General features: G+C 44.0%; 1 protein-coding gene across 9 annotated transcripts in view; it reads right to left on the minus strand.

Moving 5' to 3' along the window:
• The window catches only part of LOC139749360 (uncharacterized), a 512,783-nt gene that overhangs the window by 452,019 nt on the left and 38,846 nt on the right, over positions 1-21,918 (minus strand). The window lies entirely within an intron of this gene.

Genomic DNA, 21,918 nt, shown 5'->3' on the forward strand with positions numbered 1-21,918 from the left:
CTCTGATTCTGTCTCTCCCTTTTCCTTGTCCCCTCCACCTGTGCCACGTATACAGTACTCTGTCAACCTCTCTTCCCTCATCCTCTCGATGTATTCAAGCCATTTCAACACACCCTCTTTAGCTCTCTCAGCAATACTCCTTTGACTACCACAACTATTTGTTTCACTTTTAATACTTGCTCGATCAAACCTCCTCACACCACATTCTGTCCTTTATCATTTCATTCCCAACACATTCTCCTTCTTCCGTGCTTTGTCATTTATGCCCGATGCCTTGCGTCCATACTACACCGCCGGGACTACTATACCATCATACATAACCACCATTGCCTTCACAGACAGTCGCCTCTCTTTCCAAACATTCCTCAGTGCGCCCAAAACCTTCGCCCTCTCACTCACCCTATGGAGCAATTCAGCTACTATGACGATGATACATACGAAGGATCATGACGATGACAAATCCAGAGATATGATAGATCATGACGATGATAAACATGAGATATACAAGATCATGACGATGATAAAAATAAACAAGAAATATACAAAGCCATGACAGTGATAAACGGAAAACAATGTACAGGATCTCAACGAAGATCAAAAAAAATGAAAAAACATCAAAACATCAGAATGAAAACGGAGGTGAGGTCGCCTGTGAAAAGTGGTGTTATTACGTGGGGAAGTTCTCCGTAATCAGGTCATCAGCAAATTGGCTGTCCTTCATCGTCTCCACCTTCGTCAGATACCGTCTTCCCGTCGCCACACTCCAACCCTGGGAACGTCCCACCCTAACAGCGCCACACACTAAAGATGTGAGCTGACGGTGAGCTGATGAGGCCCATATTCCGCGGACCATGGTGCCTCACGGACCATAGTGCCTCACGGACCATGGTGCCTCACGGACCATGGAGCCTCACGGACAATGGTGCCTCACAGACAATGGTGCCTCACGGACCATGGTGCCTCACGGACCATGGTGCCCCACAGACCATGGTGCCTCACGGACCATGGTGCCTCACGGACCATGGTGCCTCACGGACCATGGTGCCGCGCCCAACAGAATGATGAGACGTACATAGCGAATTATAGGGAAGATAACTAACATTCGTTAACGAAATCTCACGGTTGAATTAATTAATAAGACGATCATGACAGGAGGCGCGTAAAGCCCTCCGCTGCCGTGTATGTACCCTCCGTCCACCAGTAAACCTCCACACCAGTGGCGTTGACTGAGTCAAGATGATTGACTTAGGTTTACATCAAGTTCAGGTGGCGACCTCATCACTAGGGAAACAGGTTGTCACTACGTCAGTGGACTGCTCCCTCCTCCCATCCTACCTCTCTCTCTCTCTCTCTGCTTGACCCAACCGTCAAGAGCGCGCGCGTGTGTATGTATGTGTGTGTGTGTGTGTGTGTGTGTGTGTGTGTGTGTGTGGGGGGGGGGGGGGGGGGGGGGGGGGGACATCAGCTAAGGAGCGTTGTTGTTCAAGAAATTGAAAATGACCCACCATCTCCTGCATGTTGGGAGGAGGTAAGCAGACCAGCTCACGTGGGCGACGTCTCCATAATGCTGGTTTTCCTCAACAGCTTCGCTGCTCAACTCCTGCTGCGTCTTGTTCTTCAACATTACTTTCACACACACACACACACACACACACACACACACACACACACATATATATATATATATATATATATATATATATATATATATATATATATATATATATATATAGGAGATAGATGACGGTGATAAACTCTTTTGTCATTTTAAAAACCATAACTTGTTTGTTATACAGAACAGACTAAAATGATCCACATATAATTAATTCCTCCCACCTCCAAAAGTCAATTATGACCAATAAAAGTCACATTCAGTACATCAATAATGTAATTACCCGCATGAAAAATTCTGGCGTTTGGATCAGATTTTCCAAACAGAATCAGATTTCCTGTAAAGTTCATCAGTACAGGAAAAACTGCTGGCCTTTAATATTTACTGTAATCAAATCACAACCAAACTAATTATTTGATGTACGACGAGGGTAAGCAGCGCCACCTGGTACTGTAATGCTGTAAACCACACTAGGTCTTCACTGATGGCCGGCTTTCCTGAGTGGCGGCGTACCACTGTCTTGCCTCCATTTAGCATACCAGCTGATATCTATTCGTCAGTATCAGACAATATGATACCTTGAGCCTGGTTATATATCATATATGCAGAAGAATATATGTCACATAACATTCCTCGACGTCAGAAAAGAAAAAACTCGGCATCTACAACTTCAAATTTAACACGTACCATCTGGACGCCTCTGGCGTACCTCTTGTGGTACACTTACCGGCTGTACCAACGGCTTGGAACCGCTGCTCGACGGTACATGATTTCTATCACCATCACAATTTACCTTCCAACTTTCAAACTGAAAAAGACGCCAGGAAAACTTAATGAAACATTTACTCTGCAAAATGAAATCATGGCTTTCCTAACCACTATGACCTGGTACATGTGAAAAGACACGTCGTCCACTTCCTCCAAAATTTGTAAACATCAACCACTGAACCCTGCAGCCTGGGTCCAGCCAGGGCTGACGACACCACGAAGACTTCACCAGGAAAAGATGGTCACTGCCATCATCATCACACACCCACACTCCAACCGTCATGCATAATGTACTCAGCTCATCATCTATACCCAAGCCTCATGCTTTATATATATATATATATATATATATATATATATATATATATATATATATATATATATATATATATATATATATATATATATATATATCCAAATAAATAAGTATCAATAATCATGATTACTATCAAAAGTTTGACTCCTAAATTTCAGTTCAAGAAGATAACAATGAAACTTAACTAATCGTTTATTCCTTAGAATCTATAATGGACTCGTAAGTATACTACTACTACTACTACTACTACTACTACTACTGATGCTACTTCAACTACTGCTCCTGCTACTAGTACTCCTACTACTATTAATTTTGATACTACTGCTGCTCCTACTACTACTACTACTACTACTACTGCCACTACTACTACTACTGCCACTACTACTACTACTACTACTAAAGATGGTAAGAATTGTGACATAAGTGTGAGGGGTGGGGGGGGGGGGCATACCACGGAGGGTCCTACATCTGCTATATTTAGATGTTGGACCCTGACTGTGGCTAGAAGGCTATACGGCCGGTGCAAGTGTTATACAGCTTCGTTACAAGTGCTACAGCAAACGTTACAGCGTTACAAGGCTTCCCTGAAGCTGTAACAGTGGTTACATATGTTATATGATCAAAGTATTGTGATATTTGTTTATAAAAGGTGTTCCATTGTTTAACAATTGTTACAGGATGACACAGTTACCATGAATATTACAAGAGTTAACTGACATGTTACAGAAGTGTTACCAACACGAAGATTACAGAAAATATCAAAGCTTATAATATCCATAAGAGGTTAATACAATTCTTCTACACCAATACAAGAATACCAATGTTAACGTGACAATGATGTTACAGAAATGCGAATGTTGAGTTGTATAGCGTTACCAGATGATGAAAGCATTCAGTCATGTTACGGTGAGGCGTTAGAGAGAGCAAGACTAGAGTTGGAGGAGGGGTAACGATCGTGTTACAAGAGCGTTACTAACGCGTTACAGGACCGTTCTAAAGTCATCGTTACAATGAAGCTATGCCACTGAATCACTGTGACGTCAGTGAAGCGTTACGTAAGAAGAATTACACAGGGGTGACGGCAGCGTTACAAAGTTATAATACCATGAACAGAGAGGTAAGTAACGTTCATAGAAAAAAAGTCATAACAGTCACAAGAGCGTAACAGGGAAGGGGGCAGTTATGTAACACTGTCACGGTTCCGTAACAATGCTCTCACTTCCACGCCAGACAAAAATGATTTCCAATACAACCACATACAGTAAACCTGCAAGTTGAACATTAAGTTACGATAACAAGAACGACTCGAAAACTAAGAGGCAGTCTCTCTCACTCACAAAGGTGGTCAACCCAGTTTAAAAGTTCCTCAACTTGTCAAAGTTGAAACTGTCTTTTTTCCTCTCTCCAGTGTGTCTCTGTGGTGCTGAGGGGTCACTGCTATTACTGGTGTCCACAGTCGTGGTCAAGACCTACAACGTAAGCTCGCCCACTACATCTACATCATCCCTCACCAATAGTCTCCACTACACACAACACATACACCTCTACAGTTACCTCGTGTCTCCTCCACACAACACCTACAATAACACTACGGTATTACCACTACATCGTCATACTGTCACAACCACAACTCCCACACACACACCACTACACAAAGTGGAAATGATCTACCTCACCATCTACCCATCACTGCAATATGCCACTTCTTTAATCTACCACTCCAGTCCTGTACAGACCTACATCTCCTTCACTGCATCATACCACTACAATAAATTGCAAGTGCGGGACCCCGTACACAAGAGACCTTTACGGTAACGTAACAAACTTAAGACCCCCAAACCATCCCACAGTTAATCACCACTACAATTCCCATACAATAACTCTTCTGTCTCAGCACACAAACCTAGTAAAGAACCCTGTAGCTCCCCTACGATAGTACACAGTACCGTACACTCACAACATCACGCTATCCACTACACAACATGACGAAGGCAGCCCAACCCTCCACTGTCTTGCCACCTTACCACTACTACACCAACACACTACATCATCTCCAACAAAATGCTACCCTCACCACCACTCCACCAACACACTACATCGTCACCAGCAAGAGGCCATCAACCCTCTTACCCCATCTAATACACTTTTCATCAAGAACAACGAGGCAGAGCAAGTTGTGCCGAGCTCATAATAAATTTTTCAACTTCTTCTTCAATATATTCAGTAATGACATTCATCCTCACGTCTGCCTGGACAGCACAAGCTCCAACATCACCCACCACCACCACCACCGCTGCTCCTCCTCCTGCTAAAGTTTGTTTTCACTTGAAACACAAAACAAGAGTGTGTGTGTGTCTGTGTGTGTGTGTGTGTGTGTGTGTGTGTGTGTGTGTGTGTGTGTGTGTGTAATTACGTATTTGTATTGTACTGGGAGGTTGTCCTACACTGGTGGGGCTCCGTGTCTTGATCTCTTGAACATTCTCAGAACATTCTTTTTTCTTAGTTTCATGTTATGTGTGCGAGGACGTGAGTCCCCAGACCACGGTGCGACCCTCCCTCCACGGTTGGTCGTGATCTGCCACAACTAAATCACAACCTGAGCTGAGCCTGAGCCGTGTGCTTCTGCATAAGACCTTATCTTGTCCTTCAGGTACCACTTAACTACCGTCACGCACGTACAATAAATAGTTCATCATCATCATCATCATCATCATCATCATCATCTCCATCATCCTTATCATCATTATCATCATTATACACATACAGGTCTCCGTGGTATAGTGGTCAGCGTGCATGGGACCACACAGGACTGAATCCTGGGAGCAGTGGCTGTCGACCTCAGCCATCCCAGGTGTTCATCCTCCCCTCGATGGCGGGTCGATAATTGGGTACCTAGCTTAGGCTGGTGTGTGTGTGTGTGTGTGTGTGTGTGTGTGTGTGTGTGTGTGTGTGTGTGTGTGTGTGTGTGTGTGTGTGTGTGGAGACACATAATAATACAGACATGGTACACATACCAGGTTAAGACATAGGGCAACACGAGTGTAAAATTCTCACCGTAACACACAAATGGTAATCACACACACACACACACATACACACACACACACACACACACACACACACACACACACACACACACACACACACACACATCACCGGAGACAGATAAATAATGATGAAAACATAGACGCATTCATGAGGTAGGTTTGAGCGGCGGAAATGTGTACAACACCATCACTGTACACAGTGGGTGTGGTGTGAGCACACGTCCACCCAGGGTGGAGGCATGATAGGAAAATATAGGGTCAGGGGGTGAGGGGGGGGGGGGCGACCTAAAGGGGAGAATAGGGAGATGAGGAGAGCAGGAGGCAGGGAGATTGCAAGGCACGAGAAAATGTAAGGCGAGGGGGGAGAGCAGAGGTAGGGAGAAATACTGGAGGGGAGAGCGGGGGAGAGAAAATGTGGGGAGAAAGATAGACAGAGGTGAGACAAATAAAGTAGGAAGAAAGGAAGAGAACAGAAGAGGGAATGCAGGGGGAGGGGGAATGTGGATAGTAGGAGGACAGTGGACGGCGAAGAAGGAGAAGAATAGGGGAAATGGGGAGATTAAGAGGTTTGGGAGTGAGTCAGGGGGTCAGGACGAAGGCAGGGATGTGAGATTTAAAGGTCGACAGATACCATAGTGGTATGTGGGGTGGCCCATGTGTCGGGGTTAGAGAAGGTAAGGTAGGCCAGAGCAGTGGAGCCACCATGGTGACCGGCGCACCAGGCCAGCTGGTACGTAGGTGGGCAGGTGGCTCACACGACTCCCCTGAGGTCTCCAGGCATTACCTACCTACCTAGAGAGAGAGAGAGAGAGAGAGAGAGAGAGAGAGAGAGAGAGAGAGAGAGAGAGAGAGAGAGAGAGTTTAGGCCGAGTTAAGCACATCCCTCACCCTTTAGAACTAGTTTGACTACGCAGAGTGAATTGTTCTTCGAAGGATGGAAGGCTAAAACAACTTGAGGACAGAACGTGAAATCAAGCAAGAAACTTGACAGAAAATATGTCAAGAAATATGTTTACAGTATGAGAGTAGTGGACTGACTGTGTTAAACTCAGGAACCACATCATGAATGATGAAAATTGGTAGAAGATTAGAAGTTGTGTGACAGAGATTGTTGAAGAGATGGGGCCCCCACGAGTGTAAAATTCCCTCCCCGCTCAGTACAAGTAGGTAACTACAAATAGGTAATCACAGATGGGCATTTCCAAATTGATGATTACAAATAGGTAATCACACAATGGTTGGTTGTAAATAGGTAGTTACAAATAGGTTATTACACAAATACAACGTCAACAGTTGCTTGAATCCTACTATTACAATTAACATTAATTTTTGTCTGTCGTTTACATTCTCTCTCTCCCCCCCCCCCTCTCTCTCTCTCTCTCTCTCTCTCTCTCTCTCTCTCTCTCTCTCTCTGTGTGTGTGTGTGTGTGTGTGTGTGTGTGTGTGTCTGTGTGTCTGTGTGTGTGTGTGTGTGTGTATGTGTTTCTGGCAGCCTAGCCCAGCCAGCTCCTCTGATCTTCTCTGCTGTACATTCATAGTGGTCTAGCCCCTAGCTAGCCCAGCCAGCCCACTAGCCTGCAGTACTGGTGAGGGACAGGTAATCTAGACCCCATCCCAGCTCCTGGCTTCCCTCCTCAGGCCAGACTGAGCAAAAGACATTGGGGCTTCCAGGATAACAGACCTGGAAAGATTCTGTGCAAGGCTCTGCTCCACACCCTCCAGCAACACAAGCCTCCCACCTCTTACCCCTTTAAGGCCAAGTAATGGCTTTAGCTCTTCTAATAGCACCGAAGATAACATCCACGTAATGGGTAATACGCACTGAAAACAGGAAATGGGTAAATGGGAAAATGGGTACTAGCTAACGCATGACATATTACATGAGAGGGACGTCGTAATGGGAAGTCAATTTTGAAACAGGTTGTTCATCAACTGTATATTTGTCTTCCTCTTCTTCCTTCAATTTTCAATTAGTGACTGGCGATGTGCACACTAGGCATGACCTTGTATCCGGTCGAGAGACAGTCGAAATGCGCCTTTACTGTGTTGCTTCCAGCGTGCACCTTCACTACAAATATCCCTAAAATATGGTGAAGAGATCTTGAACTACTTCACTAAGGTCCGAGAATTTAGTTTAGGTCCATCAATGCCTTCAAACAGATGGTCACCATAACTGTACGTGATAATGGTATCACTTGTACCACGTCACATACCTACACTGTGGCGAGGGGTTACGGTCCTCTGGCAGATGTTAATCAACAACATACATACAATAGGTCGGTACGATCGTTAAGTAATAGTGATGTCAGCTACATAGTATGTAGCCACGATACCTCAGCAAGTGATGTCAACTACGTACATTGTTACGTCCCTCAGTAACAGTGACGTCAACTACCCATGGCGTTTACATTGCCTCAGTAACAGTGACGTCAACCACAGTAAGCAACAGCAACGTCGTCTACACATACGGACATTTCACAATCTTGGAAGTTTAGAACATCAACAGACATTTCGCCTTCGTTTTCTATACCACATATAAGTTTCTGATCTCATCCACCACCACAGCCAGCCTGGAGAAGACCCGCTGGTCTGCCGCTGTTTCCAACCTCTTTGTATTCATGCATACCATAGTACGTTGCAGGATCAGGCTCAGTACACGAAGGAGTTTAACGTTGGAGGCTTCGATCCTTTTACTTCGGTCTTCGCTGGAGAAATGGTCTCCGGTCCCTGAGGAGTCCCCGTGAGACCGTCCGGGTCAGGAGGTGGGTCCTGGAACAGACCCCGGGGAGGCGGTCTCAGACTCGAGGTGGTCCGCGGTCTCACTCACTGGGGTCGGGTCGAAGCGCTGGAGATCAGACCCACGTGGACCACGTGAGAGGGTCTAGACGAGGTGGGTGTGTCCTGCAGACCACGTGTTATGGTTTGGTGTAGTAGATAAAGAATTAGACTACATCAGTCCAGGCTGGACCAGAGCAGACCACCTTAGGTCCGTAACCCTCCACGACAGATGGTCTCGCCTTGCTCCACACATTAGCCAGTACGATCAAAAACCAAACATTAATATCCTGTGTCTGGAACCAGTGAAAAATAACCTTATCTAAACTGAGCCTTCATCAAAATGCGGTTCATAAAGGGAGAATTTTCTCCCAGTGTTTCACAGAATTAGAAAAGTCGTTTTCCTATGAAAGAACATCAGGTAACTAAATGTTCCAAAAGATATCCAACGGGTCATAGTTTTTCTCCCTTAGAAGAATCTAAGAAGTAAAAATTCTCTTTACATAAATCATGAATGGAAAACAGGCTCCGTTTGAGGTTTAATGTACACAATATATTCTCTTTCCATAATTCGAAATATAACCATTCCCTCACAAGACTGAAGTGGCAAAAGCTATTCTTGATAGTACACATCAAGACCATACAATCATCTTAACAAGATTTGACTACATTAAGCCTTTCTTTTCTCCGCCAGTGAACAAGTAAACATCTTCCTCTCCAAGGTTTACCGGAGTGTGACTTATCTCTGCACAATTTAACGGGGAAAGATTTAACGGAGGAAAATCTATATCTCTAATATTTGACACAGAAACACAATTCTCAAAAATTCTTAACAAGCAGAGAATCAACAACTTGAACCTTATCACTCCCAAAACTTATCGATATTGTCATACTTCGAAAATTTGAGAACTACAAGGACTAGTTCCTCCAAATTCTTAGAAAAAATATCTAACGGGGAAAGAAATCCCTACAAAGTTTAACAAGAAAAGACTTGTCCCTCCAATGTTTAATAAGGAAAGCCTCGTTCCTGTAAGCTTTAACAAAAGGTTTAACATCCCACATAACTTCTGTACTGTGTGTGTAAACTCCCTGAACTTTTCAACAGATTTGTAACTTCTGCCTAATTAGGAATTCTATACACCTCATTAAGTCAATTAGATTATTCAAATTACTCTGCCCCTCCTCTCGGTCTGGAGACAAACTCTCCTCTGTTTCCCGTCTCCACCACCAACGGTGTCCAATGAAATAAACGATAAAAACTCATTTTGCAGTCGACCGGCTGACGAGGACCCAGGCTGTAAACAGACGAGAACACAATAAAAACCGATTTTTGTTGATTATGCAAATGGGGTAAAACATCACATTAAACAAAGGACAGAATCCCATCCGCGTGTCACGTTGATGACGAACACAACCATCGCTAACAATCCACAAAATACAAAACTAAATGATCCGATCTGTCGTCTTGTTGTTTACAAACCTACTGGACCAAACATTAAGTCTTCTGAATATTAAGAAACCGGACAAAATATTCCGGTTCCTCTGTAACACAACCCCACACACTAGGCAAATGTGGACCTACAGAGGCATCTTAAATAAGGGATACACACACAATACGTTAACTCTTCACCCTACATTACATACATCGTCCGGCTCAAAAATATTGAAACTATATAAAGGAAAGGACAAATCCCAGACGATATATATATATATATATATATATATATATATATATATATATATATATATATATATATATATACATATATATATATATTATCCCTGGGGATAGGGGAGAAAGAATACTTCCCACGTATTCCCTGCGTGTCGTAGAAGGCGACTAAAAGGGGAGGGAGCGGGTGGCTGGAAATCCTCCCCTCTCGTTTTTTTTTGATTTTCCAAAAGAAGGAACAGAGAAGGGGGCCAGGTGAGGATTTTCCCTCTAAGGCCCAGTCCTCTGTTCTTAACGCTACCTCGCAAACGCGGGAAATGGCGAATAGTATGAAAAAAAAAAAAAAAAAAAAAAAAAAAAAATATATATATATATATATATATATATATATATATATATATATATATATATATATATAAGATAAAGGTAATTTAGATCTCTCCATAAGTCACTTGCCCTAACCCTGGCCAGCCACAGCAGGAGAGACGCACCTCTTAATTTCTCCATCGAATGACCCAAATCCCGGGAGATTGAGGTCTTATCCCAGCGTCAGGAGGCAACACAGCAGTGCCACTCTCCTAGTGGGGTGCAGACAACCCCTCCTCATTAATCCCTTCTGGCACTAAGCTGGCTGCCTGGCTGGCTCTCTCTCTCTCTCTCTCTCTCTCTCTCTCTCTCTCTCTCTCTCTCTCTCTCTCTCTCTCTCTCTCTCTCTCTCTAACAGTGCCACACATTGTCAGCAGCGTCTGACGGTTATCTTCGCCCTCATATCTGTTGCTGACGATTATTTCCGCTCCTTAACTGCGGCTGACGATTATCTACCCTCCTATATCTGTTGCTGACAATCATTTTCGCTTTTCAACCCCTCAGCCTCGGCTGACGATCATCTCCGCTCCCTTATCTGTTGCTGACTGCTGTTTTAGCTTCTTTGAATATGTTCCTGACATTATCGTTGTCCCTTTAACTGCAGCTGACAATATCTCTGCTCCCTCAAGTTAAGCTAACAATATTTCTTCTCCCTTAACTGTGGCTGACATCTCCGCTCCCTTAACTGTGACTGACAATCCAGTGTCTCTGTTCCCTTAACAGTGAGCGTCATTCATTTTTTTCTCCCTTAACTGTGGCTGCTAATTACTTCCGCCATCATTAACTGTGCCTAGTTACCAATCACCTCTCGGTTTTTTCTTACCTGTATATACCAATCATCCCGACATACCAATCATCCCGACTGTCTTAACGGTAGTTGTCGACTGTCCTTCCTAATCATCTTTACTCTATCACAGTGACTGCCAATCATGTTCGCTCTCTTTACCACAACGTCCAATCACCTCTCCTCCCCATTGATTCCGTCTGCCAATCACCCTGGATCTTTCATAGTGGGAGGCATTATTCTCCCCGAGGATGGTGTTCATGGAGATTAATTTCAAAAAAAGATAAAGACGGGATCTATCTATCATCCAGTGGTGATGTAACTGCGGAAAATGTAATTCGTCCATTATCCAGTGGTGATGGACATGTAGAGATGGGTTCTCTTTATTACTCAGTGGTGAGGCTAATGAAAAAATGGGAATTGTATATTATCAAGTGGTGAGATAAATGTCACACTCAATAAAAAATATAATAACTAAAATAAACCCTGACGAGTACAATCAGAGCTTACCAGACCAGCCGACACACCACGGTCTCCAACATCCTGATCGAACACAAGAATCACATAACGTTTGGTCCCAGACCCAGCTGTGAGGGTAGAAGACCTCCCAAATCATCGTAAGGTATACGTAAGGTAAGGTAAGGTCCCAGACCCAGCTGTGGGGGTAGAAGACATCCCAGACCATCGTAAGACATACGTAAGGTAAGGTAAGGTCCCAGACCCAGCTGTGGGGGTAGGAGACCTCCCAAACCATCGTAAGGTATACGTAAGGTAAGGTAAGGTCCCAGACCCAGCTGTGGGGGTAGAAGACCTCCCAGACCATTGTAAGGTATACGTGGGGTAAGGCCAATAAACTTTTCATACCAACCGAACACAATCAGACCTATCATTAGTCGTCTACAAGATACCATCCATCTTATAGTCCAGTTAGAGCACACACACACACACACACACACACATACTCACACACACACACACACACACACACACACACACACAATATATATCTTACCAGCAGGGAAAGTAAGGGATTATTTATAAGAGGCTGTGGACGTTGTACATCTTTCTAATGTCGTCTCCATCATAATAAATAACCTCCACTGACCTCATAAAGACATAACTCCCGACCTTACATATCAAAGTATGTACAAAACGTCATGACTAATAATAATAATTGACCCTTCCAGCAGTGGTCACCTCACAATACAATCACTTCCAGCAGTGGTCACCTCACAATACAATCACTTCCAGCAGTGGTCACCTCACAATACAATCACTTCCAGCAGTGGTCACCTCACAATACAATCACTTCCAGCAGTGGTAACCTCACAATACAATCACTTCCAGCAGTGGTAACCTCACAATGCAATCACTTCCAGCAGTGGTAACCTCACAATACAATCACTTCCAGCAGTGGTAACCTCACAGGGCAATCCTACCCGTAGTGGCCGGACTGGGTGGCCACTGGTATGTCCTAGGTGGAACAGGAAACTTTTCCTACAGTGAGTCTGTACACTGGTGAGGGAGGCTGAAAAAATCTTCGACAAAAGAAGCGAGTTCGGTGAAGAGAACTTGCTGAAGTGTAAAGTGTTTCCAGAGGCTTCTGAGCTACTTAAGTGTCTTACCTTACTTTCCTTTAATACAAGCACTTGTGATCCCACAAGGCGTTCGACTAGACACTTGCTCAACTCTTGACATGATTGTCATTACGAGGTAATCAAATTGAAGCAATTAAAGGTTTCAATGACGTTGAAAACATCGCACATATACTAATGAAGTCCTCAGAAGTTATCATTAAGGCTGGCTGAGGTTATTGTACTTTTAATGGCCAACACTTCTGAGGGAATTACATCATTATACACAAAGAATAAACAAAGGAACACAAATGAATGCAGACAGCAACAGACCACTAGGTCCCTTCCAGGCCATCTGGGACAGCAGAGGAGACTGTAAAGAAGGTGGTGAGTACGGAGACCAAAAACGTACACACTTACAACTCATGAGGAAATACTTACAACTCATGAGGAAATACTTACAACTCATGAGGAAATACTTATAACTCATGAAGAAATACTTATAACTCATGAAGATTTTTTTTAAGTGCAGAAGAGCAAATAATGTCAGTCGTGGACTTGAAGCGAACTAATGGTTTAATTTACCTTTAAATGTATTCACTGTGAACCTCAGTGATGGTGTTTTACCTCTTTACGACACCCGTAAACCATTAGTATCACCCAGCTGTTGCCAAGTGTTTTGAAGTGAACAAGACCACTAAGATAAAGTGTGTGTTAAGATACAGTTTATACACTGGTTTGTGCATGGTGGGTGACTACATACTGTCCTCCATTGTGATCCAACTTTACACTTTACGAAATACATCAAGCCACTTACAACCTGAAGATTGACTGACCTACTTAACTGTCAACTTCATGTTTTATAAAACTACCCAGTTAAGGTCACGTTTTACTAAACTATCAGACAAACTAGTGAACATCTCTAATACTTACTGAACAAACTAGCTTACATCTCTGAGCTTTAATACAAAAAAAATATCTCAAAACCTTAATAACCAAACCAGTTCAGATCTTTGAACCATATCGAACGAACCAGTTCAGATCTCTGAACCATACCCAACGAACCAGTTAAGACCTCACAGACTTACTGAACTATCAACTAAACCTTAACTTTCTCCCGGGAATATAAAAATACAATACTAAAGCGACACATTTGTCGTGAACCATAACCCTATACATCAACACTGGTGACTTCCTCCCGGAGTCTTGACGTCGGCCAAGGAGCCACGACTTAAGTAGCGACAAACCCCCACTTCCCCGTCAACCCCCTCTCCGGGTGGGGGGAAGTTGAGCCATAGTTTCTGGAGGACCCACAAAATACACTTTCACCTCCATATAGGCGGAGGGTCGGGACGCGACGCTCCACGATTACCTCGATAACAAACCCAGAGAGGGAGAGAGGAAAGTCGTCTGCTGAGGAGGAGTGAGGCACGACCCTGTGTTATGTACTGCTCTCTTTACCCGGGGGAGGAGGTGGGTGTGGAGTGCCACCATGCTATGTTGGTCAGCAACACACACACACACACACACACACACACACACACACACACACACACACCACCCACCCATCCCTGTTACTTGGCCCACTCTACACACACTCTGCCCACCAGTGTGGGCTAACGTGGCCCACACTCTACCCAGTTCGCTACTTTACTCTATCCCACTTCGACGGGTCCCTGGTGTATGCGGGACATTCCCCCTCCTCCATGTTACATAGTCCCCCTCGTCTACCCAGATGGTCCTTAATGTACTCTACATGGGCCACTCCCTCCCGTGTCCGCTTACAGTAAGTGGGTCATCTCCTTCAGCACATTTACTGTACATGGGTTAAAGCCCTTCGGTTCACGTAGTGTTCGTGGGATTATCCCTCACCCATACCTACTGCTGTACATGGCGTAATCCCTCCAAGTCATCCACTGTACGTGGTTCATCCCTTCATATTATCCACTGTACTTAGGTCAATCCTCTAATCCATATACTGTACATGGGACATCCCCTACAGTCCATACAAGTGGGTTAATCCCTCCACCCCATCTACTGTACGTGAGTCATCCCACCCACTAACACGGACGCTGGTGTCCTTGGGCTCTGTCCCACAGTGTCCCACCTCAACACACGTCACTCCCTCCAGCTCACCCCAGCCTCTCCCACTGTAGGTGGGCCACCACTCCACCCCCGTACATCCAGACAGTCCACAATGCGTGGTGGCTGGAACCATCGCGTGTCGGAATTTACAACAAATGCTTCACGAGGCTGTTCCTGCTCACCGTGTTGATGCCACACACGCACTCTCCCGCTACGTGCACTCAACTCAACACGAGAAGCTTCCACATACGAGACATTCCCAGCCAAATTATCACCAGCCGGTATCAAAACACCAGGTACGGTCCACCACAGTCAGTCACATCCAGCTACAGCAACTCTACAAGAAGCAAACGGCCGCTTCCCAAGCTTGCAACCATCAGAGCGAGTATGGCAAATGACAGGAACCCTGCAACTATCATCATTACCTTCACAACTTCGAAGGGATCGTGGTGGAGGGAGGCCGCGTCATGCACCACTTGGTTTATGCCAACGTCTAGGGAAATTCACTTTTCTGCACCGTGCTCTCCCACACTGTTGCTCCTGTGATCAATCAGACAGTTTGAGGGCGAGGCCCGCAGGGCTACGTACCCTCCACGTACTCACTGGTCATGTGCGTAGTGTAGATATTTGTCTTGTGAGTTGTTGACGTCCTCAAGTGACTGACGGTCGGGCATTTACAGGTTGGCGGAGGAAGAGGTTTGGTCGCCCCAGGTTTACAATGTTTTCTTACAGTACATAAGACATTTCTGATTATGTATATGTTCTCTTACGTTGGAGGATCTACTTACAAAACATAAGTCCATATGAAGGCCGGACCTTAAAGTGAAATACTATATGTTCTCTTACGTTGCAGGATCTACTTACAAACATAAGTCCATATGAAGGCCGGACCTTAAAGTGAAATACAGAGAGGATAATCAAAGGGGAAAAGAAGCGACAACGGAAAGTATTTACGAATTCTAGGATGAAAAAAGAAGTCTATCAAAATGTGTCAGGTCATAGTTGTTAGGATAGATAGGTGAAGTTAGAGAGATTCAAAGCTTCGAGGTGTAAGGAAAGAAACAGTTGTCAATACATATTCAGAAGCCTCTCATGCTAATAGGGACTTGTTTCTACTACACAGCAAAATCAGGCTTTCAATTTCCTCGAGGAAATTGAAAGAAACCAACCGCGTCTCAGCTCAAGAAATAACATCTCGGAATTGCCTCAGTCGACCCCGGTAGATCTGACCGACTTTAATACAGGAATAAATACTGGCCTTTCCCGAGACTTACAATCAACTTCTTTCTTTTCTTTTTTTCCTTTGCAACAATAATCATCATTCGTGTCTAGTTCCTGTCTAATTCGTACCAGGTTCTTATGTCATTCGTAATTAATAATTGTCTAATTGGTTATAGCTACCCGCCTGATTCATTATAATTGCCTGTCTAATTCGTTATAAGTACCTGGCTGACGCCTGTCTAATTCATTCAGGTACCTTCACCAGACAGGCTATTTATTTCCGTGGCTCACGTCAGCAGGGTACCCCCATGTTTCTACACCCCCCCATTTTCTTTTTTGCCATTTTCTTTCTCCCAGTCATTTCTAGAGCATTTGGTTATCTTATATGCATTCCTTTCAATTCCTTACCCATATTTTACATTCCTCCTTCCTACTGTCATATTTCACCATCAAATTTCATTCTATTATTCTCAAAACACCCTTTATTACCCTCTGACTCCCTGCCACTTACTTTATCACCAGCTTTACTTCCCATTCATTACAAGTTCTCATCTATTTCTTCGCTTCTTGTATATTGTGAAACATTTGAGTTGTACATATCTAACTTCTATTACCTTTCATTCCTTCCATCGAAACTAACCATCCACCAAACTATCAATCACCCTATTAATTACTTCTTTTTTTCCCTCATATCTATCTACCCATCCAACCTCCATACCACTGATTCCATCTCTCCTTTCCCTTCAAAACCATCCATCACTCACCATACCATTTATTCCTTTTTTGTCCCCCTTCCCTTCAGATCCATGTATCAGCAAGCACATAATTTCCTTCCAGCCGCCCCTCACGTTCCCTTCAAGCCATCAACAACATTGCATATGACCAGTTCCCCTCTCTATACCTCTCTATTCCACACAGTCACTCAGTTGCCCCATCTGAAAAATTTATCTTCTTCCTTGCTCTGAGTACTGCTAGTGTTTGCCCACAACTCATGCTATCCACACACACACACACACACACACACACACACACACACAACACACACACACAAACTACACTGTAAAATGAAGCAGAATGATATCGTTTCTGAGAATACACTGTGTACCGGAGTTTCATAAAAGTAATTGAATACAAGGGACACGCAAGATAACTATCAACGCTGGCCCAGTAAAGCGCTATTCACTGTGTATTTTGATATCATAAAAGCAACTTCCTATATACACTTGCGTCTATTTAGAATTACTGGCTCTACGGTTCCTGGACTTTTTTATAATAATGATAAAATAAAAATAATAATAATAATAATAAAAAGATGAAGAAGAAGAATAATGATACTACAATTACAATAATACAACATCATACAAGGTATATTTACCAGGACCTGGGTACACGCCCAACATTTCAGCATACAACTGACCTGACCAATAAATGCAATGGGTAAGTATCAGGCGAACTGCTCATTACGACATGAGGGAAAGACTCACTGGCTGGATCCCTCCAGCATAAAGTATATTACCATAATACTTTACGTAATGTTGCAGATCATATGACATCAAACCTCTACATGTTTACATCTGGCGACTACCTGCTGAAGTCTTCGGTGGTGGTCTTCTACCTTTCCCACACCCCAGGCTGGGCCATGTAGGCTGCTGAATTGAGTCATTGGTCGACCAAGCTGTTGAAAGGCGCAGGCCGCGGGCCCACGTAGCCCCCACAGCCAGGGATAACGATGTAAGGTATATACGTCACCACATGTGCTCCCGTCTACCACATCTACCCTTCACATCTGTGCACGGGGGACCAACGATTCACGTACCTATACAAACCCCACATCTCTAGACTACACCTTTGTATTACTCCTATTTCGCCGCTTGTTGTTTACATCGACCCTGCAACTACTTACATGGGCATGACGTAACGATCCATGACTCTCACCCTCTAGTCTCCATCACAGGTGGGACTCCTAACCCCTACACACCCAGGCCGCGCCTTCCTTCCCACGGAACCCTTACCGATTGGCCACTTGCGTGAGGTATACGAAAGGTATGGTTCCAGACCCAGCAGGGGGGGTAGAAGACCTCCGAAACCATCGTAAGGTATACGCAATGATACATATAGACCTTATCTCATTAGATTACGATACTAGATAAGTGCTATTACCTGTGTATGGATATCTGAATACAGATGTGACCAACACGTGGCCTATGGGGTCAGAATAATCAATATATGGATATGCGACTACAGATGTGGCTCCACACGTGTGAGGCCTGAACACGTGTCGGCCATGGGGTCTTAACATCCTGAAATAAATATCATTAACATTTAAAGTGATGAAAATAAACCACACGATTCACATGATCCGTCAAGGATTCATCGCGTTCATTCCCAAGATTTCTTGAAGAAGTTTGTATATACGTGCGACGTAAAGGCTAACGGGAAACTGATATCATAATGTCCCACGATAAAACATGCTTATCATATTGTGCTAAGAGGAAAGAACGGCAGAAATAACAGAGATCAAAGGACGTGATATGACAGTCCAGGAATTCGAGACAATTCCCTGGAGACTTCTGAGAAGAATTAGAAGTTGAACAGACTGTAAAAAAAAATTACAAGGAAAAGATAAATGAATATATATCTTACTATCTTTATCTATCATTACTTCAGTAAAGAAATGGATTATTTGGATATTGGATCGTTCCACATAAGTAAAACCTGAACATACTTAACATTTAGATTTCATGCATGTAGTAGACGTGTGAATTATTTATCCTCACTAGAATACTCGAGGCTAACTTTTCAATACGTTTGATGGGCACAAAGTTTGTATGTTATTTGAAATGCTAAGTTTACAATGAAAACAAGAAGTTCCCTGGGATGAACTGAATCAAATATGGACAGAGAAGGATGTGAAGAAATGTAGCTATCATGGGTTACCAGTGTTCCTGAAGACTTGTCAAAAGTTGAAGAAAAAGAAGAGGAAAACGAGGACGGAAGAGGAAGACGGAAGAAGACGGAAGAAGTGTTCCGTCTGGGGACTGATAACCTCCGTCAGAAGAGAGAGCTCATTAAGCTCCGTCGGGAGAATCAAGGGCTCCTTCTGGACAACAATAAGCACCTTCAGGAGAAGGCAAGGCTTAATGTGGAAAAATGAGGTGGTCACTCAGGAGAACAGAGGCACATGTCGGAGGCTTGATCGGCGTGAGAGACGATACAGTCGAGAGTGAGATCGAACAGCCTCCGGCGTCGTGGTAATGAACGGAGTCTTTCAGGAGGAGGAGGGAGGTGCGTGGCCGTCACCAGCAGCAGTAGGAGCGGTACTTCGCACACCAGCTGGCGGCTGTGGGTTTCTCTGTGTACCTCACGCGGCGTTGGTGACGGGTCGTGCGTGAACGTTATGTGTTAGCTCAAGTAAAGCAGGTTCCTGGAGTGTGAGCTGAAGCACACTCACTCACCCCCAGGCGGAGTGACAAAATACTGTCATTCGCAACAGTGCGAACTGGATGTGTTGTGTCAGTCACCCCAGGTCGAGCAATATGGTAAGGATAGAACAGTCTTTACTGAGTATGTTAGCGAGGGTAATGAGGAAGATGGATGGGTATTGGATGGCAAACATCTTGCTCTACCGGAGGAAGACTGAGGTTGAGAAGTGAGCCTTCATAACCCATGGGGGTTGAGGGCCGTGTGATGTATGTTTATTGAACGATATAAACAAATATACAATTTTCTCCAGACTTCAAGACTCACTGCATCAGATTCTTGACAATATCCTTCCACTTATCATTAGGCTTGACAGTATCACTTTATTGTTGTGATATTCAGATCAAAGTTTCTCCTGTATGATGATCCGTCGATCTTTAGCGTTTGCTTCACTTTATCTCTCTCGCTGATGGGCCTCTGTATAGCGCCATCTACGTCTCCATAAAACGTCCTGTAAATTCATTTCCTCGATCTTTTCTTCATGAAATTCCCTCGTGTTGTTTTCCTCCCACTCCTGAACAATATCTAAATCATTTTGTTCTTTTATTTGCTCGTCATCTGATCCCGTTATTCTGATCGCTCTAGTGCCACCGGCAAAACACCTTACAAGACTTTCCTCCATTTCTGCGTGGAAGGATGGCATCACCATTATCATCAGGAGGAGAGCCAGCGGCGTCCCCTGTGGCACAACCACACAAAACATCTTCAGACGTGATTCCATTTCCAGTTACCCAGAATACTGTCTGAAATGTTGTGTTCACGAAATTTTAATGTTGTGTTTTGCTACTCCAGCAGCGATATATGTTTTACTTTGTAAAGTATTTAGTATCATCTAGAAGAGTAGTCTTCATTATCTTTTCTTGCAATAGTTGTAAATATTTGACATACGTAATACCTTAATACGTGAGTTTGCATAATTTGTTTCCTTAAAAAAATCGATGTTGAACTTCGTCTGCATAATTGCTGTTGATCACGTCGTGTCCTCTATAACTGAAGTCAAACAGCAACATAACACAGCGTTCTAACAAAGTTGTCTGTGACAGTGTTAAGAGAACACAGACTCACTGATTTATGTCAGAGGAGCAGAAAGAATTACACATTTTCCTAAAAGGAAGACCTGTACACTTAACGTATGGCTGTGGTGCAAATAATGTTAGTTGTGGATATGAAACAAAATATTTACCAGGTCTTTGCTTAAACGTATCCTTGGTACTGTGTACAACTACTCTACTTGGTAAATCGTTCTATATGTTAGCACAATGTCTCCTACTGCAGTTTGGAAGACTTTTGTTGCATGTGGTGGCTAGCTAACTGGTCTGTACTGGTCATCTTAGATCCTCCTATGTGTATATGTGTGTAGGTGCCTAATGGTATATATGCCAGCAACATGCTGGCACATGTACCATTATGTGTATATTTGTATATCTTGCTTCCACCCTCAGCTTTGTGTAAGGAATAATACAGATGCTGGGAAACGACTGTATCAAGAATGCACTCTGTTACGTCTGACCTGACCTGTAATGGTCAGGTCAGACACACGTGACCACATTCAGGTCAAACGTATCTTGGCTACGTCAGATGCCACTCTCCACGACAAACGTAAGATTCTTTCGCTTTACTGTTGAGTTCTTGGTCATCAAACATCATCTTACATTCATAAATCTGATCCCTCAAGTGTTTCTGAAGCCACTTCTTCTGTCTTCCTTGTGGCTTCCTGTTGCTTGTGTTCTCAGTCTACTTAACTGTTTGGCTCCCCATCTGGCCACTGGTGGTTCATCGCTGATCACGATTCTTGATCTGCCTAACGTTCTATTCCCGTTGTTGACAAGAAATTTCATCATTGCTGGGACTCGCTACAAAAATTAAAATGTTTACAGACAGAGACAGACAAACAGACGTGTGTGTGTGTGTGTGCGAGGAAGGAGAGTTGCTAGTCAGTGTGAGAATCTGAGGTACAGAGAGGGAAGTGGACAGCAGCAGATGACATGGGAGAGGTTGGGTGAGGCCAGGTACCAGCAGCAGCTGGATGACGCCACGCAGTAGCAGCAGCAGCAGGTCGAGGAGAGCTACGGGGAGGGAGGCCTGCCCCCACTTAGGAGGGAGGCCACCACCATGTGTATGAGGGAGGGCGGTATCTTCACCTGCCGTGTGTACCAGCTCTGCCCGACTCTCTCATCTCCTCCATACATCCTCACACTCCCTTTAACACATACATATA

Source organism: Panulirus ornatus, chromosome 7 (genome assembly GCF_036320965.1).
Source record: "Panulirus ornatus isolate Po-2019 chromosome 7, ASM3632096v1, whole genome shotgun sequence".
Lineage (NCBI taxonomy): Eukaryota > Metazoa > Arthropoda > Malacostraca > Decapoda > Palinuridae > Panulirus > Panulirus ornatus.